Source organism: Ornithorhynchus anatinus, chromosome X3 (assembly GCF_004115215.2).
Source record: "Ornithorhynchus anatinus isolate Pmale09 chromosome X3, mOrnAna1.pri.v4, whole genome shotgun sequence".
Classification (NCBI taxonomy): Eukaryota; Metazoa; Chordata; class Mammalia; order Monotremata; family Ornithorhynchidae; genus Ornithorhynchus; species Ornithorhynchus anatinus.
In genome coordinates this window covers 13,027,356-13,041,761 of record NC_041751.1, presented here as the reverse complement: position 1 = coordinate 13,041,761, position 14,406 = coordinate 13,027,356, and the positions used below count along the sequence as shown (strand labels likewise).

Genomic DNA, 14,406 nt, shown 5'->3' with positions numbered 1-14,406 from the left:
ATATATTTAGGATAAATGAATTTTCCCACCCTCATGTGGGGCAGATTATTTTGCCCGGAAATGGAGAGGATACACCTGGGAATCATAGGACCTGGTTCTAATCCTGATTCCACTTTTCTGCTTTGGGACCGTGGGCAAGTCACATAACTTCTCTGTGCTTCAGTTACCTGATCTGTAAAGTGGGGATTAAGACTGTAAGCCCCGTGTGGGACAGGGGCTGTCTCCAACCTGATTAGCTTGTATCTGGCCCATCGCTTAGAACAGTGCTTGACACATAGCAAGTGCTTAAAAAATACCATGATGAGTAATAGGAGTTGTATTGTAATTCTCCTAGCTCATTCTTTGAGATTGTGTTTTCCCATCGCTCTGAAATGATCACATACTAGAGAAACATTGCTTGTATCCCAGGTTCTTCAACAAAATTTGACATTCCCTCTATCTCACCTTACACAAATGTGCGTTCTTCTGCCCGATCAGACATGTCTTATTCCCATGTAAAATGATATTTCCAAGTCACTGCACACGCCATTTCTCATTGTTTCCCTCTTCTGACCTACCACACCATACTATTTTCATGCTTCAGAGCTCAGCTCAAAATATTTCTCTCAGTCAGACGATCGATAATGTTTAGTAAGCACCTACAGGGTGACGTTCACTGTACTAAGTTCATGGGAGAGTATAATTAGTAAACATTAGTTCTGTTCTTGAGGAGCTTATTCATAGGCAAAAATCACATATTTGGTCAGAAAGAAGTAAAATTTGCCTATGGTGCCCAAACATTCTATATTTCTGATATAGAAACTGTATGAACATTAGTATCTGAGGTAGCAGTGTTGTCTAGTGAAGAAAGCACGGAGCTGGAAATCAAAAGGATCTGGGTTCTAATATCGGCTCTGCCACTTGTCTGCTGTATGACCTGGGGCAGGTCGCTTCACTTCTCCGTGACTCAGTTACCTCATCTTTAAAATGAGGATTAAGACTGAAACACCACCTGGGACAGGGACTGTGTCCAACCTGATTAGCTCACATCTACCCCAGTGATTGGCACAGTGCCCAGCATACAGTAAGTATTTGACAAGTACCGTAATTAATATTATGATTATCATTTTCTAAAGTCCCACTTTCCAACTAAATTGTTTCCTTGGAGTAGTACTGGTCAGTAATATTTACTGAGTGCCTAAGCCTTTGCCTGTTTTATTGTAATTCAATGAGGAATTGCTAAGTTCATATTCTCATTTGATAAACTTTTTTTATATAAATCAGCTGATAAAATATCAGAAGTCTATTCATTCATAATCTTTTTAAAAATCTAAAACTCTAAACCATTTGGAAAACTACAACTAAAGAAAAATAAATTTCTGAAAGTGTGGTAGGGAATAGATTTCTTTTGAAATGCTACTCCCTATGAAGGCAGGCAGGTCATTTCTCAAATCTTTACAAAACCCTCTAACTTCCAAGCAATTTAAAAGATAATATGGAGTGCTCTCAGTTTGTGGCCAGATCAATCATATTTTATGCAAAACCATGGTAAAGTACAGTGGTGTAAAAGCACTGAATATTGTCATATTTGTGGTAATGAAAGAGCAGGGCAAATTGACGAGTGGAAAAATTAAAAATTAGAAACCAAAGGGTGTCGAACTTCTTCTTAGGGATGGAATTTGCCCTTTAATACTGTTGGGACCTGTCATTGTTGTTGTTGAGGTTTGGAAGGATGGGGCCAGGAAGGAATGGAAACAGTGAATAAATTGCTTACAGAGCAGTACAAAGTGCAGACAAAGCCACTTTTTACTTCAAGATCTGCTGTAGGGGAAGGAGTGAGAGCTGTGAATATGTCACTGACAAGCAAATCTGTCATTCCATTGTAGGTGAAGGTTAAAGAGCCTAGACCTGATATGATGTCTTTGAAATTTGGAGAGCCACAAAGAGGCTGATGCTCTAAGCACAGCACATGGCAGTCAGTCAGTCAGCCTGACAATTGTCTTTACTGAGCACTTACTGCATACAGAGCACTGTACTAAATACTTGGGAAAGTACAATATACCAATAAATAGACACATTCCCTGCCCACAACAAGCATATAGTCTAGAGGAGGAGATAAACATTAATATAAATAAATTACAGATATGTACCTAAGTGCTGTGGGGCTGGGAGGAGTTGATGAATATAGGGAGCAAGTCAAGGTGATGTAGAAGGGAGTGGGAGAAGAGGAAAGGAAGGCTTGGTGATGGACGGCCTCTTGGAGGAAATGTACCTTCAATAAGACTTTGAAGGGGTGGAGTGTAATTGTCTGTCAGATATGAAGAGGGAGGGCATTCCAAGACGGAGGCAGGATGTGGGTGAGGGGTCGGCAGTGAGATTGATGAGACCGAAGCACAACGAGAAGTTTGGAATTAAAGAAGCGAAGTGTGCGGGCTGGGTTGCAGTAAGTAAATAGTGAGGTCAGGTAGGAAGGGGCAAAGTGATGCCAGGCTACACCTAGAGTCATCTTGCACAGAGTCTGTGCCTGTGCAATCTTGATGGCAGGGAAAGGATCTGGGTGAAAAAGAGTAGTGTCGGTGAAGGAGAGTGATGTGGTCTTCTATCAGGAATAATAGATGGGCTTAGGTTTGAGACTTCAGGGCCAAGAACTAGCAGGAGAAATCAATTAGGGTGATGGTCACCCGTACTCTCTTGCCATCGAGATTCTGCTGGGCGTGCAATGTTAGACAGGCATTATGAAGAGCAAATCAAGTGTAGGATGCATTTTCAGTCAGCCATGATCCCAGCATCCCTCCACAAGCCTGCTACCTCAGTCACAGCTGCTGCCTTTGTGGCCTACGTTCGACAGCCATTTTTCAGAATTCCTGCTGGGCCCACCGGCCTTGTGAATCACCCTTCTGACCTGAGGTGGTCAGAAACCTTCATCACTGATGGCAGAGACGCAGACTAGAACCTAGGTGTCCTGATTCCCAGAGATGCCTTCATTCCACTGGACCCACAGCAGAAAAGGAGTAAAAGTGCATCAAAAAGAAGAACCTGCACTGTTTAGGATGTCTCCGGGAGAAACCAGGGTCCACTAGTCTGCACGGACAATAATTCAAGATGACTGATTGGCTTCTTGGTGCCCTGTACTGCTCAGGCAACATCATTTGCAATGGTTGTATTTTTGTTCTTCAGAGCAAGTCAGAACTTCCCATATTATAAAGCATATTACTCTATATCATAAAATTTTTCACATTAACATTAGAACAGTGTTAACCCCAAACCCGCAACAAATCGTTCTGACCATAAATATTGCCCTCACACTGATTTTGTGTAATAATGGAAGAACATCATTTCACCTCTATCCTTCACCCCAGATGCCATTTTCAAAATGACCACAGTCCTAACTCCATCATAACTTCTCTCATTGAATTCAGTTTTCAAGCATTTTTTTCACTGAACAACCACAGGGCTCAGGAAACTACAGCTGCCATTCATTTGTTCACAGGAAATTTCTGAGGCTGATGCTATGGTGATAAAACTAAAGGAAAATGGCTCACCTCTAGAAGTTGCACTGACTTTAAGAGTCTCAAAGTGCCACTCTGCAAGTTGTTCCTTGCAATGCCATAAATGGTAGTATTCCACACTATACTTCTACTCATCCTCAACATCAGTTCACCCCCAAAAGGAGACAGTTAATCTTCCAAAGGAGGAACTTTTTATCTATGATCCAGGATACAATAAAAAAAAATATTTTTATGATGTGATGTGAGAAAAACATAGCATCCACATTATCACATTCAATAATGTGAAACAAACAGAAAAAAAAGAAGTATCTAGAATGATTTTTCAATTGCATTGTGTTGGTATACACTACTACTATGGTGATTTTAATCAACCTAGTATCACCCATAGTAATGGAAAACAGAGAAGGTATGCTTAGATGAAATTCACAAAGGCTTTATTTTCAATCTTTTTTTCACCTCTTTACACAAGTTGATAGCAAGTTTCACCATTCCATTTTCATTCCTTTCTGCTGAAGGAGCCCTGAAATGTATCAAACAAAGGAGATTGTGGTGAGAAAAAGGAAAACAAGGAGCCATTATAATACTAAAATTGCCCCTGATAATTAATATCCAGGCCCTGGGCAACTAAAAATGGACTGAATATGCAAACTAGTCCTATCCTGAGGCATGAGAGGAGAATGAATGAAAGCAGGCTACCCAAGCAGTCGTCTCTATGGAGATGTGAAAGGGGGCATGTGAATTGAAGAATAAGCAATTCAAAGTCATAGTAAAGTGCAGTGTCCAAGAATCTGACCTAGCAGTGAACTACTGGGACATTGCTGTAGCAACAAGACCAGTCTGGTGAACAGTAATCAAGAGAGGAACTGATCTACTTGAAGGAAGAGACTCTCGCTGATTGGGATATCTAGAGGCTGAATTGATATCAAAGCAAAGCCCTGCCATCCTCCTCATCCCGATAAGCCCTGTGAGGAAGAGAAGCCGGATCTCCCTGCCTCTTGCCTTTTCCCATTCCAGTCCATATTTCACTCTGCAGCCTAGATCATCTTTTCTTAAAAAAAATAGTTCAGTCCAAGTCTCCCCAGTCCTCAAGAACCTCCAATGGTTGCCCACCCATCCTGGCACCAAAAAAAATTTTAAAAAAATCCCTACCATCAGCTTGAAGACACTCAGTTAGATTCTCTCTCCAATCAACCTCATCTATCTTGCTTCCTTACATCACAGTCATTCATGTCTCTCCTCTAACTCACTGTACCTTGATCCCTACTATCTCACCACTGAGCTCTTACCCACATCCTGACTCTGGCCTGAAACTCCCTGCCTTTTCATATTTGATAGACCAGCACTCTCCCCTCCTTCAGAGACTTACTAAAATCACATTTCCTGCAAAAAGACTTCTCTATCTAAGCTCTCATTTTCCCTACTCCCTCTCCCTTCTATGGCACCTATTCACTTTGTTCTGTACCCTTTAAGCACTTGATATTCACCCCACATCCAGCGGCACAGCACATATGTACATATCCATAATTTATTTTACCATTAAGGTCACTTTCTCCAAGAGGTCTTCCTTGATTAAGCCCTGTTTTCCCTGAACTCGCACTTCCTTTTGCATCTATGCAATTGGATACAGTATTTGCCCCACCCCAAACCCCACAACACTTATTTGATATTTGCCCCACCCATAACTCCACAGCTTTTAGGTACGTGTCTTTAAATGTATATATTGCAAATTACTTATTCATTCATATCAACATCTGCCTCCCCCTCTAGATTGTAAGCACATTATGGTCTGCTAAATCTATACCATACTCTCCCAAGCTCTTAGAACACTGCTCTTCACATAATAAGCACTTAGTAAAATGGGGATGAAACATCTGGTACTCCCTCCCCCTTAGATTGTGAGCCTCAAGTGGGACAAAGACTGTGTCCAATATGATTATCTTTTATTTACCCTGGCATTTAGTACAGTGCTTAGCACTATTAGTATCTCTAGACTGTAAGCTCCTTGTGGGCAGGGAATATGCCCATCAACTCTGTTATACTCTACTCTCCCAAGTATTTGGATTAATGGAAGAGCATTCATTGACTTTTTCAATGTTTGAAGCTGGAACCAAAATTTTGCAAGGAATTTTCTACTACTGCCTCTGCCCCAGCAGTTATTCTGAATGTTTTCATCAAAGGTCAACTATACTCCATACTATCAGTGGCAAAGCTCTTTTAGTTCCACCACCAAGAAGAAAACTAAGGGATTTCACTTACAGTATATTGGCTTGAAAGCAAATGGGGAGGTACATTTCTAAGGCATGCTAGTGTGTTTTGTTTCTGATGGACCCCCATATTAAGGAAAACTTGTGTTATTTTATGTATGCTTTGACTGAAGCCATGAACAAGAGTACACTGCTTCTTCCAACATCTATTTTTATCTTGACCAATGTACATTGTTGAGAAAACATATCTCAGTTCCCTAACAGCATTCTATCCCAAATAGGCGGTGAGAATATGTTCACTGCTGTACCCCAAAAGAATCAGTTCTACCAAAAATTCAACCATCATGTATTTATTTTTTAAATAAGGCCCCAGGGAAGTGTTAAGCCAAAAAACACTCCCTGGAAGGCAACATATGGTTTGAGGACCTCAAACACCATATGGAGCTCAATGAAAATCCCTGTTGAATGATTCAGTTGAGAACTTGGCTGATAAGTGAATTAGTCAAGAAGATCTGTTGCTTCATTGAAAGTGATCCAGATCCACCTTAATCCTTCCCTGGAATTTCTAGACTTGCTGTCCACTCTCCATTTGGGAACCCAAGTTAAATCCCTTCAGTTCTGCCAGAACACGTGCATATGCATTTGGGCTACAGTGTGGCAGCAGAATTAGGGAATTTTCTTCCAACAACATAAACCTGTCTAGATATCACATGTCGGGTTGTCAGAAGACACAATTTGGCACACTTCGGGTCAGGGAATAGCTTTGGGAGCCTTGAGTAATACTGGTTTTCCTTAATATAGGGTTCTGCAATTATGTAATCATCCTATCACAGGAGAATTGGGGGCACCAATTGTGCGAACACCCATTTGCTACCTCAAAAGAAGCTCAGGAACTTTATCAAGCATTTCTTGTTAATTCTATGGATCTGTAAAAGTCATGAGAGGAGAAAAGATTTGGTAGCATGTTGCTCTATTCCAACTTTTCTTCATGTACTGGCCAAACTATTGAGAGGAAAATGAAAACTTACTTTTTACCATTCCTTTCTCTTTACATAGCACCTCATCATTTTCACTCTTTCTTTAAAAAAAATAAAAGGTACTTGTCTTACAACATGGCAGGCACCATTCCCAGCACTGGGGAAGATACAATGTACTCTCCCAAGTGCTTTGCATGCAGTTAGCTTTCAGTAACTACAATTGAAGACAAACAGGTTGGATGCAGACCTTGTCCCACCTAGGGCTCATATTCTAAATAGGAAGGAATAGGATTAAATCCCCATTTTACAGATGAAGCAGCTGAAACATGGGGAATTTAAGTGATTTGCCCAAGATTACACAACAGGCCCAGGTCAGAGACAAGATTACAATGCAGGTCTTCTGATTCCCAGGCTTGTGCTCTTTCAAGTAGGCCATGCATCATCAAAGTCTGGATTTGCAAAAATGTTTGATAGAATTTCATTTTATCCTCAAAGGAGTTGATATTCCCATTTTACAGATGGGGAAATTGAGGTATGAAGAGGGGAAATTATTGAGCAATCTCCTACTCCTAGAATGATGGTGGATTCTCAGTACTAGACTGCCTCCCAGGAAAGGTAGAGAAGCAGCATGGCCTAGTGGAAATAGAATGGGGAGTCAGAGGACCTGGGTTCTAATCCCTGCTCAGCCAAAAACATATTGTGACATCTTGGGCAAGTCATCTAACTTCTCTGTAACTCAGTTCTCCTGTTCTCCCTCCTACTTAGTCTGTAAGCCCCATGTGGGGCATGGACAGTGTCTGACCTAATTCACTTGTATGTCACCCCAGAGTGTAGAACAGTGCTTGAGACGCAGTAAGCACTTAAATACTCCAAAAAAAAGAAAAGAAATAGAGAACAGTCACTGTGGTGCAGCTTATAACTTATCCTAAAAAATTTCACTTGCAAATGTCTATATTAGAAAAAGCAGAAATCTAAAACATACGGATCATCTGCTGACAAATCAATTACTTAATATTAGTCACTGACCCTCTTTCATTAGCAAAACCAACTGGTACTTCAATGGTTAACCTTTATCTTTACCTTTAACCTATATATTTTAGGCCCAACACAGTCTTAACACTAACTCTGGTCTTATTCCAAGATCTGTTATGATTTTTCAACAACTGAAGCTGTGGGAAGCTTATTTAAATTTTCAGAAACACTGATGAATGGAAAATAGGGGAAAGTATTAGACACCTTGTCACACATTTGGGTCACTCCATGTTTGGGGCATCAAATTTCTTGAATAAAATGATTCAAATGCAACTGCCTTCCATATTACAGTATTTGCAAAGGTAACTTACACTGCATTACGAAAGAAGGATACTTGTTTATAAATATTTGCATATTGTTTTCTACTTTGCAATTTCCCCCTTCCACAACATAACTCTTTTCAATTCTCCCAGCCTGAGAAGTTTTGAATTTCTGAAAAATAGACCAAAAAAAACTTTGTTTAAAAAAAGCTCTGCTTGCCAAAACACTCTGTATGTTGAATAGATGTTTTACACTATTGGCATTTCAGTCAATTAAGGCCTCAGTTTTCAGTTTGTTTCTCTTGCCAGAAATTTATTTTGTGCAATTCGTCTTCTGCAAATGAGAAATCATTACCAAAATAAATGAAATCTAAGCATTCTTCAAGGAGAGAGAGGGAATGGAGAAAGATTGATAACCTTTGCTTTTCGGCATAAAACCTAAAACCATTTTCTTTCCATGTATATTAAAATTTGTGTAGCTTAAATTAATCCTTAACTCACTGACAAAGCTATTCAGAAAGAGGAATAGATATTACCATAGAAGTAACAAATTGATATGGGGGGAATTAGAGAGCGGGGTCAAGGATAACACCAAGGTTACAGTCTTGTGAGGTGGGAAGGATGGTTGTGCCTTCTACAGTGATATGAAAGCTCGGGAGCAGATGAGTTTGGGAGGGAAGTTAAAGAGCTCTGTCTTGGACATGTTGAGCTTGATGTGGCCGGAGGACATACAAGTAGAGGTGTCCTGACGGCAGGAGGAGATGCGAGCCTGGAGGTAGGGAGATAGAACAGGGGAGGAATTATAGATTTGGGTGTCATCTGCAAAGAGATGATAGTTGAAGCCATGAGAGTGAATGAGTTCTCCGAGGGAGTGAGTATAGCTGGAAAATAGAAGGGGACCAAGAACTGACCCTTGAGGGACCCCTACAGTTAGGGGATGGAAGGGGGAGGAAGAGCCTGTGAAGAAGACTGAGAATGAGTGGCCAGAGAGATAAGAGGAGAACCAAGAGATGGTGGAGTTATTGAAGCCAAGGTTGGATAGCTTTTTGAGGGGAAAGGGATGGTCCAGTGTCAAAGGCAGCTGAGAGGTTGAGGAGGATTAAGAGGGAGTAGGAGGTTAGATTTGGCAAAGAAGGAGATCACTGGTAACCTTTCCTCCAAGATATCTCTGTGCAATGTCCCTCTAACCCTTAAACTCAGTATTTTAAATTGAACTCATCTCTGCCAAATCTTCTCCTCTTCTTTAATCGTGCACGTCACCTACAAATTCCATCACTTGCCTGGCTTGTACGCCTAGACCTTGACATCATCCTTGACTCCTCCCTTTCTTCCAACTCCCATAATCACATTGTTGCCAAATCTTATCCGTTCCTTCCCAACATTATTTCAAGAATCCATCCCTTCCTCTCTATCTAAATGGCCACCACGCAGGTCCAGACACTCATTAAATCCCAGCCTAACAAGTGCATTAGCATCCAGTCTTTCCACTATCCAATCCACACTTTGCTCTGCTGCCTGGATCATTTTTCTAAATGATCATTTTGAGCACGCCTCTGAACTTCTCAAAGCCCCCCATTTTTTTTTAAGTTATGTGTTCAGTGCTTATTATGCTGCAAGCTCACAGCCCCTGCACAACTTAGTACAGTCAACACTCAGTCAAGACCATAGATTGTTGATGATTAAAAGATGGTAGCAATTTCCTTATACCATTCCTCTGCCTCAGGTTTAAATACTCAGAGGCTAATTTTGGATTGTCTTCCCCTACCCTGAAATCTTTAGTCAGTTTTCCAAAATGAGAACTCTGAAACTGTAAAAAAAAGTCAACTGCTCAACTGGGTGTCTATCCACCAGAAATCCAGAATAAAGACCTGCTCTCAGAATAAAATTATGCGCTTAGTGATTGAGTTATTTTTGTGTGGACTGATTTTTTGTTGAGTGGACAAGACACTGAAATATATGCCACAGCCATTCAGTGCTTCAGTGAACAATGTTCTTCTATATCTCAACAACCCACCTGCTTGCAAGAAGGAAGCAGAGGGATGGGACAGTGTGACACCAACACAAGTCAAAACAAAGCTGTTGGATCTAATTTTAAATATAAAAGGCCATTTAGCTTGGCCTGTACCTTCCATTATACATTATTCCAAGTCTCTAAAGAGGAAAATTGGATACTTTCTTCCCCAGTGTTTAAGGCAATCCTGAATATCTATTGATCTTGTTTTCCTTACACACTTGGCAGAATCATATATTATCATAAGATATTTATGTCATTATGGAACTGGAATATTATTTTGCATAGGCATGACAGTAAATACTTTGTAAAAATCAAAGGCCAGGTCTGCAAAATCAGGAACTATGCATAGAATGCAACTTGCAGTTCAGACTTATGATCTCTATTCTTCTCCCACAATTTATTATCAATCTTTGTTAGGCAGTGAGGGAGAAGCATTTACTTTAGTTCTACCTGGCAGGGTTAACCTCCTCACCAAGAGGAGAAGAATCAATTCCCCATAGACTATAAGCTTCCCGCTGCAGACTGTAAGCTCCTTGTGGGGAGGATTACATCTACCAACTCTATTCTACTGGACTTTCCGTTGCATTTAGAGTTGTTAGATAAGATCCCTACTGGTGACCTGGAAATGGATGGTGAAATTCAGTGTGAGCAAATGTAAGGGGAAAAAAAAATCCATACTACAGATCCAACTACATGATGATGGTCTAACAGGGCTGCCACTATTAGGGAAAGAAATTTGTGAGTCATTATAGTTTAAACCAGCAGTATCTGGCAAAAGTACTAACCAAATGCTGAACATCATCTGGAAGGAAATTGAAAACAAAACCAAAACTGAGGTTTTGCTATTCTATAAAAGCATAGCTTTCCTGGGCCTGTAATAATAATCATGGAACTTGCTGAGTGCGTACTATGTGCCAAGCATTGTTCTAAGCACTGCAGTAGATACAAGTGAAGCAGGCTGAACACAGTCCTGTCCTACATGAGGCTCACATTTTTAATCCCCATCATGAGAATTAAGATGAGAAACAGAGGCCCAGAAAAGTGAAGTGACTTGCCCAGGGTCACACAGCAGGCATGTGGTGGAGCCAGGATTAGAACCCAGGTCTTTCTGACTTCCAGGGCCGTACTCTAACCACTAAGTCATGCTGCTTGCTTCTGATCACTTCACCTTTGGCAGCACACAAAGAGCTAGGGAAGAATCAGAGAAGGACAAGAAGGGCAAGAAGGACCTGTGAGAAGACCACTGACTTAGAGAAGCACCATGTCCTACTGGAAAGCACAGGATTGGCAAGTCAGAAAACAGGAATTCTACTCTTGGCACTGTCATTGACCTGCTGTGTGAACCTGGAGAAATTCCTCATCTGCAAAGTGGGACTAATGAATAGAGCACTGGCCTGGAGTCAGAAGGATGTGGATTCTAATTCTGACTCCACCATTTGTCTGCTGTGTGACCTTGGGCAAGTCACTTCACTTCTCTGTGCCTCAGTTTCCTCAACTATAAAACAGAAGGCGATTCTCATGTGGACAGGGATAGTGTTGATTCTGTTACCCTTGTATCTCCCTTAATGGAAAATCTTAAGACTAGAAAAGACTAGACTTCTTCAATCTGGAAAGAAGTAGAGATGGGATAAAATAGAAGCCTATAAAATTGTGTATAGAGAACTTCCATTGTAGGTTGAAGGTAGTAGCTGACAAACAAACAAAAAGGACCATTTTTCTTCTCACAGCATGACCCAAGCATATGGAATTCATCACCACAGGAAGTTATGCCTACCAAAAATATCACTGGATTCAAATGAGTTTGGATCCATGGGCTAAAGGTCAATAATGGTCTTACAGAGAGAATTAAGCAATGTAGAAAGACAATGTTAGCAATTGGGAATGATGTCGAGGTGCAGAACCATCCAACAGCTCCTTCATGGTAGCCCTACCAAAGACATAATACTAGGCTATTTCAACCATTTACATGACTGGCACTGACTTTTTTTATGATATTTCTAAAGTGCTCACTTTGGGCCAGGCACATAGTAAGTAGAAAGAAGATAGTCAAGTTGGACACAATCCCTGTACCACATGGGGCACATTAACCTCCATTTTTCAGATGAGGTAATTGAGGCACAGGTCCCCTGACTCTCAGGCCTGTGTTCTTGCCAGTAAGCCAAGATGCTTCTCTTCTAAACGGGTCTGTTCTCGAGGAAACTCACCAGTATTTTTGGGACCTGGGATGAGAGCAGGGAATTCAATCCCAAATCAGTGGGAGCAGACACAAAGACGTTTTTGTTTTTGTTTTTTTTTCCCCTAGTAGCTGGAAACCCACTGGGGTAGAAGCCCATTACTCCAACAAAAGGAGCACTAGGAAAGAAAAGTCTGGCCATTCTTAAAGCAATGGAACTGATTATATAACCTCTGAAGACTTTTTTTTTCTAACCTTAAGAATCTTGAACAGAGGATGTTACAGGAAACATCATATCTAGTGACAGGTTGTCAAATGTGCAATGACAAAACATCAGGCTTCGAGAAACCTACTGACTAATGTAGGTAGGAGTTGTTAAGTCAAAACCAACATGTTGGAAAAATACTGAATCCGCTAAAATCTTCTGAAACATGTTGTGTTCCCATCTTCTCCCCTCTTCCCTCTCCTCCTTTGAATCTTCCTCCATCTGTCCCACATCTCCCAATTCTATTCTCTGTTCACTTTTCCTTCAATTACCACTCATTTCTCTACTTATCCCCCATCTTCTGTCTCCCCTCATTTCCCCCTGCTTTACCTGCCCAACTTTTCTATCACCTTCCCATGTGTCAATCAATCATATTTATAAAGCATTTACTCTGTTCAGAGCACTGTATTAAGCTCTTGGGAGAGGGAAAGAACAACACAATAATATAACAGAAACGTTCTGTGTCCAAGATATAAACTTTCCTCTCCGGAACTGAGCCATGGACTGAAACACCCAGGAAAAGGAAATGGAGCCAAGATCTGAGAGTCAGAGGACCTGGGTTATAATCCTGATTCTGCCACTTGTCTACTGTGTGAACCTTGGGCAAGTCACTTCATTTCTCTGTGACTCAGTTACCTCTTCTGTAAAATAGAAACTAAGAGTGTGAACCTCGTGTGGAGCATGAGCTGTGTCCAACATGATTAACTTGAATCTACCCAGTGCTTACTACAGTGGTGCCATATTAAGTTCAATAACAAATGCCATTAAAAAAAATACTAAATTGGGGCATTCCAAAGCAGGAGAGGGAACTGCGAGGCTGTGTTGACAAGATGAAAGAGGAAGATACAGAGAGAAGGAAGGTTGGGGAAAGTAATAATAATGCCAATAGTATTTATCAAGTGCTTACTGGGTACAGACGCTGTACTAAATCTCGAGAAAGACTTCACCTTTGGAAATTAGGCACTGACCCTCAGAGGGGAAAGTGGAACTTGTAGGAAGAACAGCAAGCCTGCGCAGAGGGGAATTTTAGTGCGAGACGTGGAGAGATAGGGGTTCAGACAGTGAGGAGAGTGGGGGACAGGAAGGAAGTTAGGGAATGAAGGGAAAGGGTCGGGGGGAAAGAGGGACAGGGGAGACAAATGGGAAAGGAGAGCAAGGGAGAGAAGGGAGAAATAGGGGGAAATACCACTACCACTACCACTAATACAACTAACAATATTAATTGGTGTCACACCAACCTCTGCCCAGAGAGGCCCTGTTCTGACAGACTCTGTCCAGCCACCAACTAAATAGATAGTTTTGACACCAGGTATGAGCAATGACTAAAAGTTCTGTGTTCAACAATCTGACTTCAGGGGTCCCATTCCTGGTGATAGTAACAGACTCTATTTATGTCCCATACCAGAAAACCTCCGGTCTCTTATCAGCCATCCTAAAGTCGGCTCTCATCCTTGTAACCCCATCGTCCTTCATATCACACTCATTTTCTTTACCAATCAAATCCACTTCCTTATATTTCAAATTCTGCTCTTTGAACTAGCCAATCTACTCCACTCCCTTTTTGAAAATTTCATCACTTCAATTAGATTCCAGTCTGTTTCTCCCATGTTATCATTGTGCAGCCTTGTTTTGAAATCTAAGGCCTCCCCCATACAAGCTGTGCTACTCTCCCGATCTATGTCCTCTACCATTGAATAGAAATGCAGATTATCTTGATTTGCAAAACCAGGCGATTAGAACTCACCCTATCCTGTAGTAAAAACAGTAATTAACTTTGGGTCTGGCATGACATCTGATTATAACACAGAATTATCTTCCACCGAATTATTATAATAGCATAAAAGAATTAAGTGCTATCAAAGGGTATTCATCATGGGTTCTGATGACTTTCATGGGAAAAAAGGGAGTGATTAAATACATATCATTCTATTGGGCTCATTCCAGCTGTATTACATGAAATAAAATAGAACAATGCACCAAAATTCTGAGAAAA

The 14,406-nt window shown here is 40.9% G+C and overlaps 1 long non-coding RNA gene across 1 annotated transcript in view; it reads right to left on the bottom strand.

Annotated features, from left to right (window-relative positions):
* Positions 1 to 3,905: 3,905 nt before the first annotated feature.
* LOC103164747 overlaps positions 3,906 to 14,406 on the bottom strand; it is an 88,043-nt gene continuing 77,542 nt past the window's right edge. The window contains exon 4 of the long non-coding RNA XR_484310.2: positions 3,906 to 4,008. This is a non-coding gene — a long non-coding RNA (uncharacterized LOC103164747). The remainder of the gene's footprint in view (positions 4,009 to 14,406) is intronic.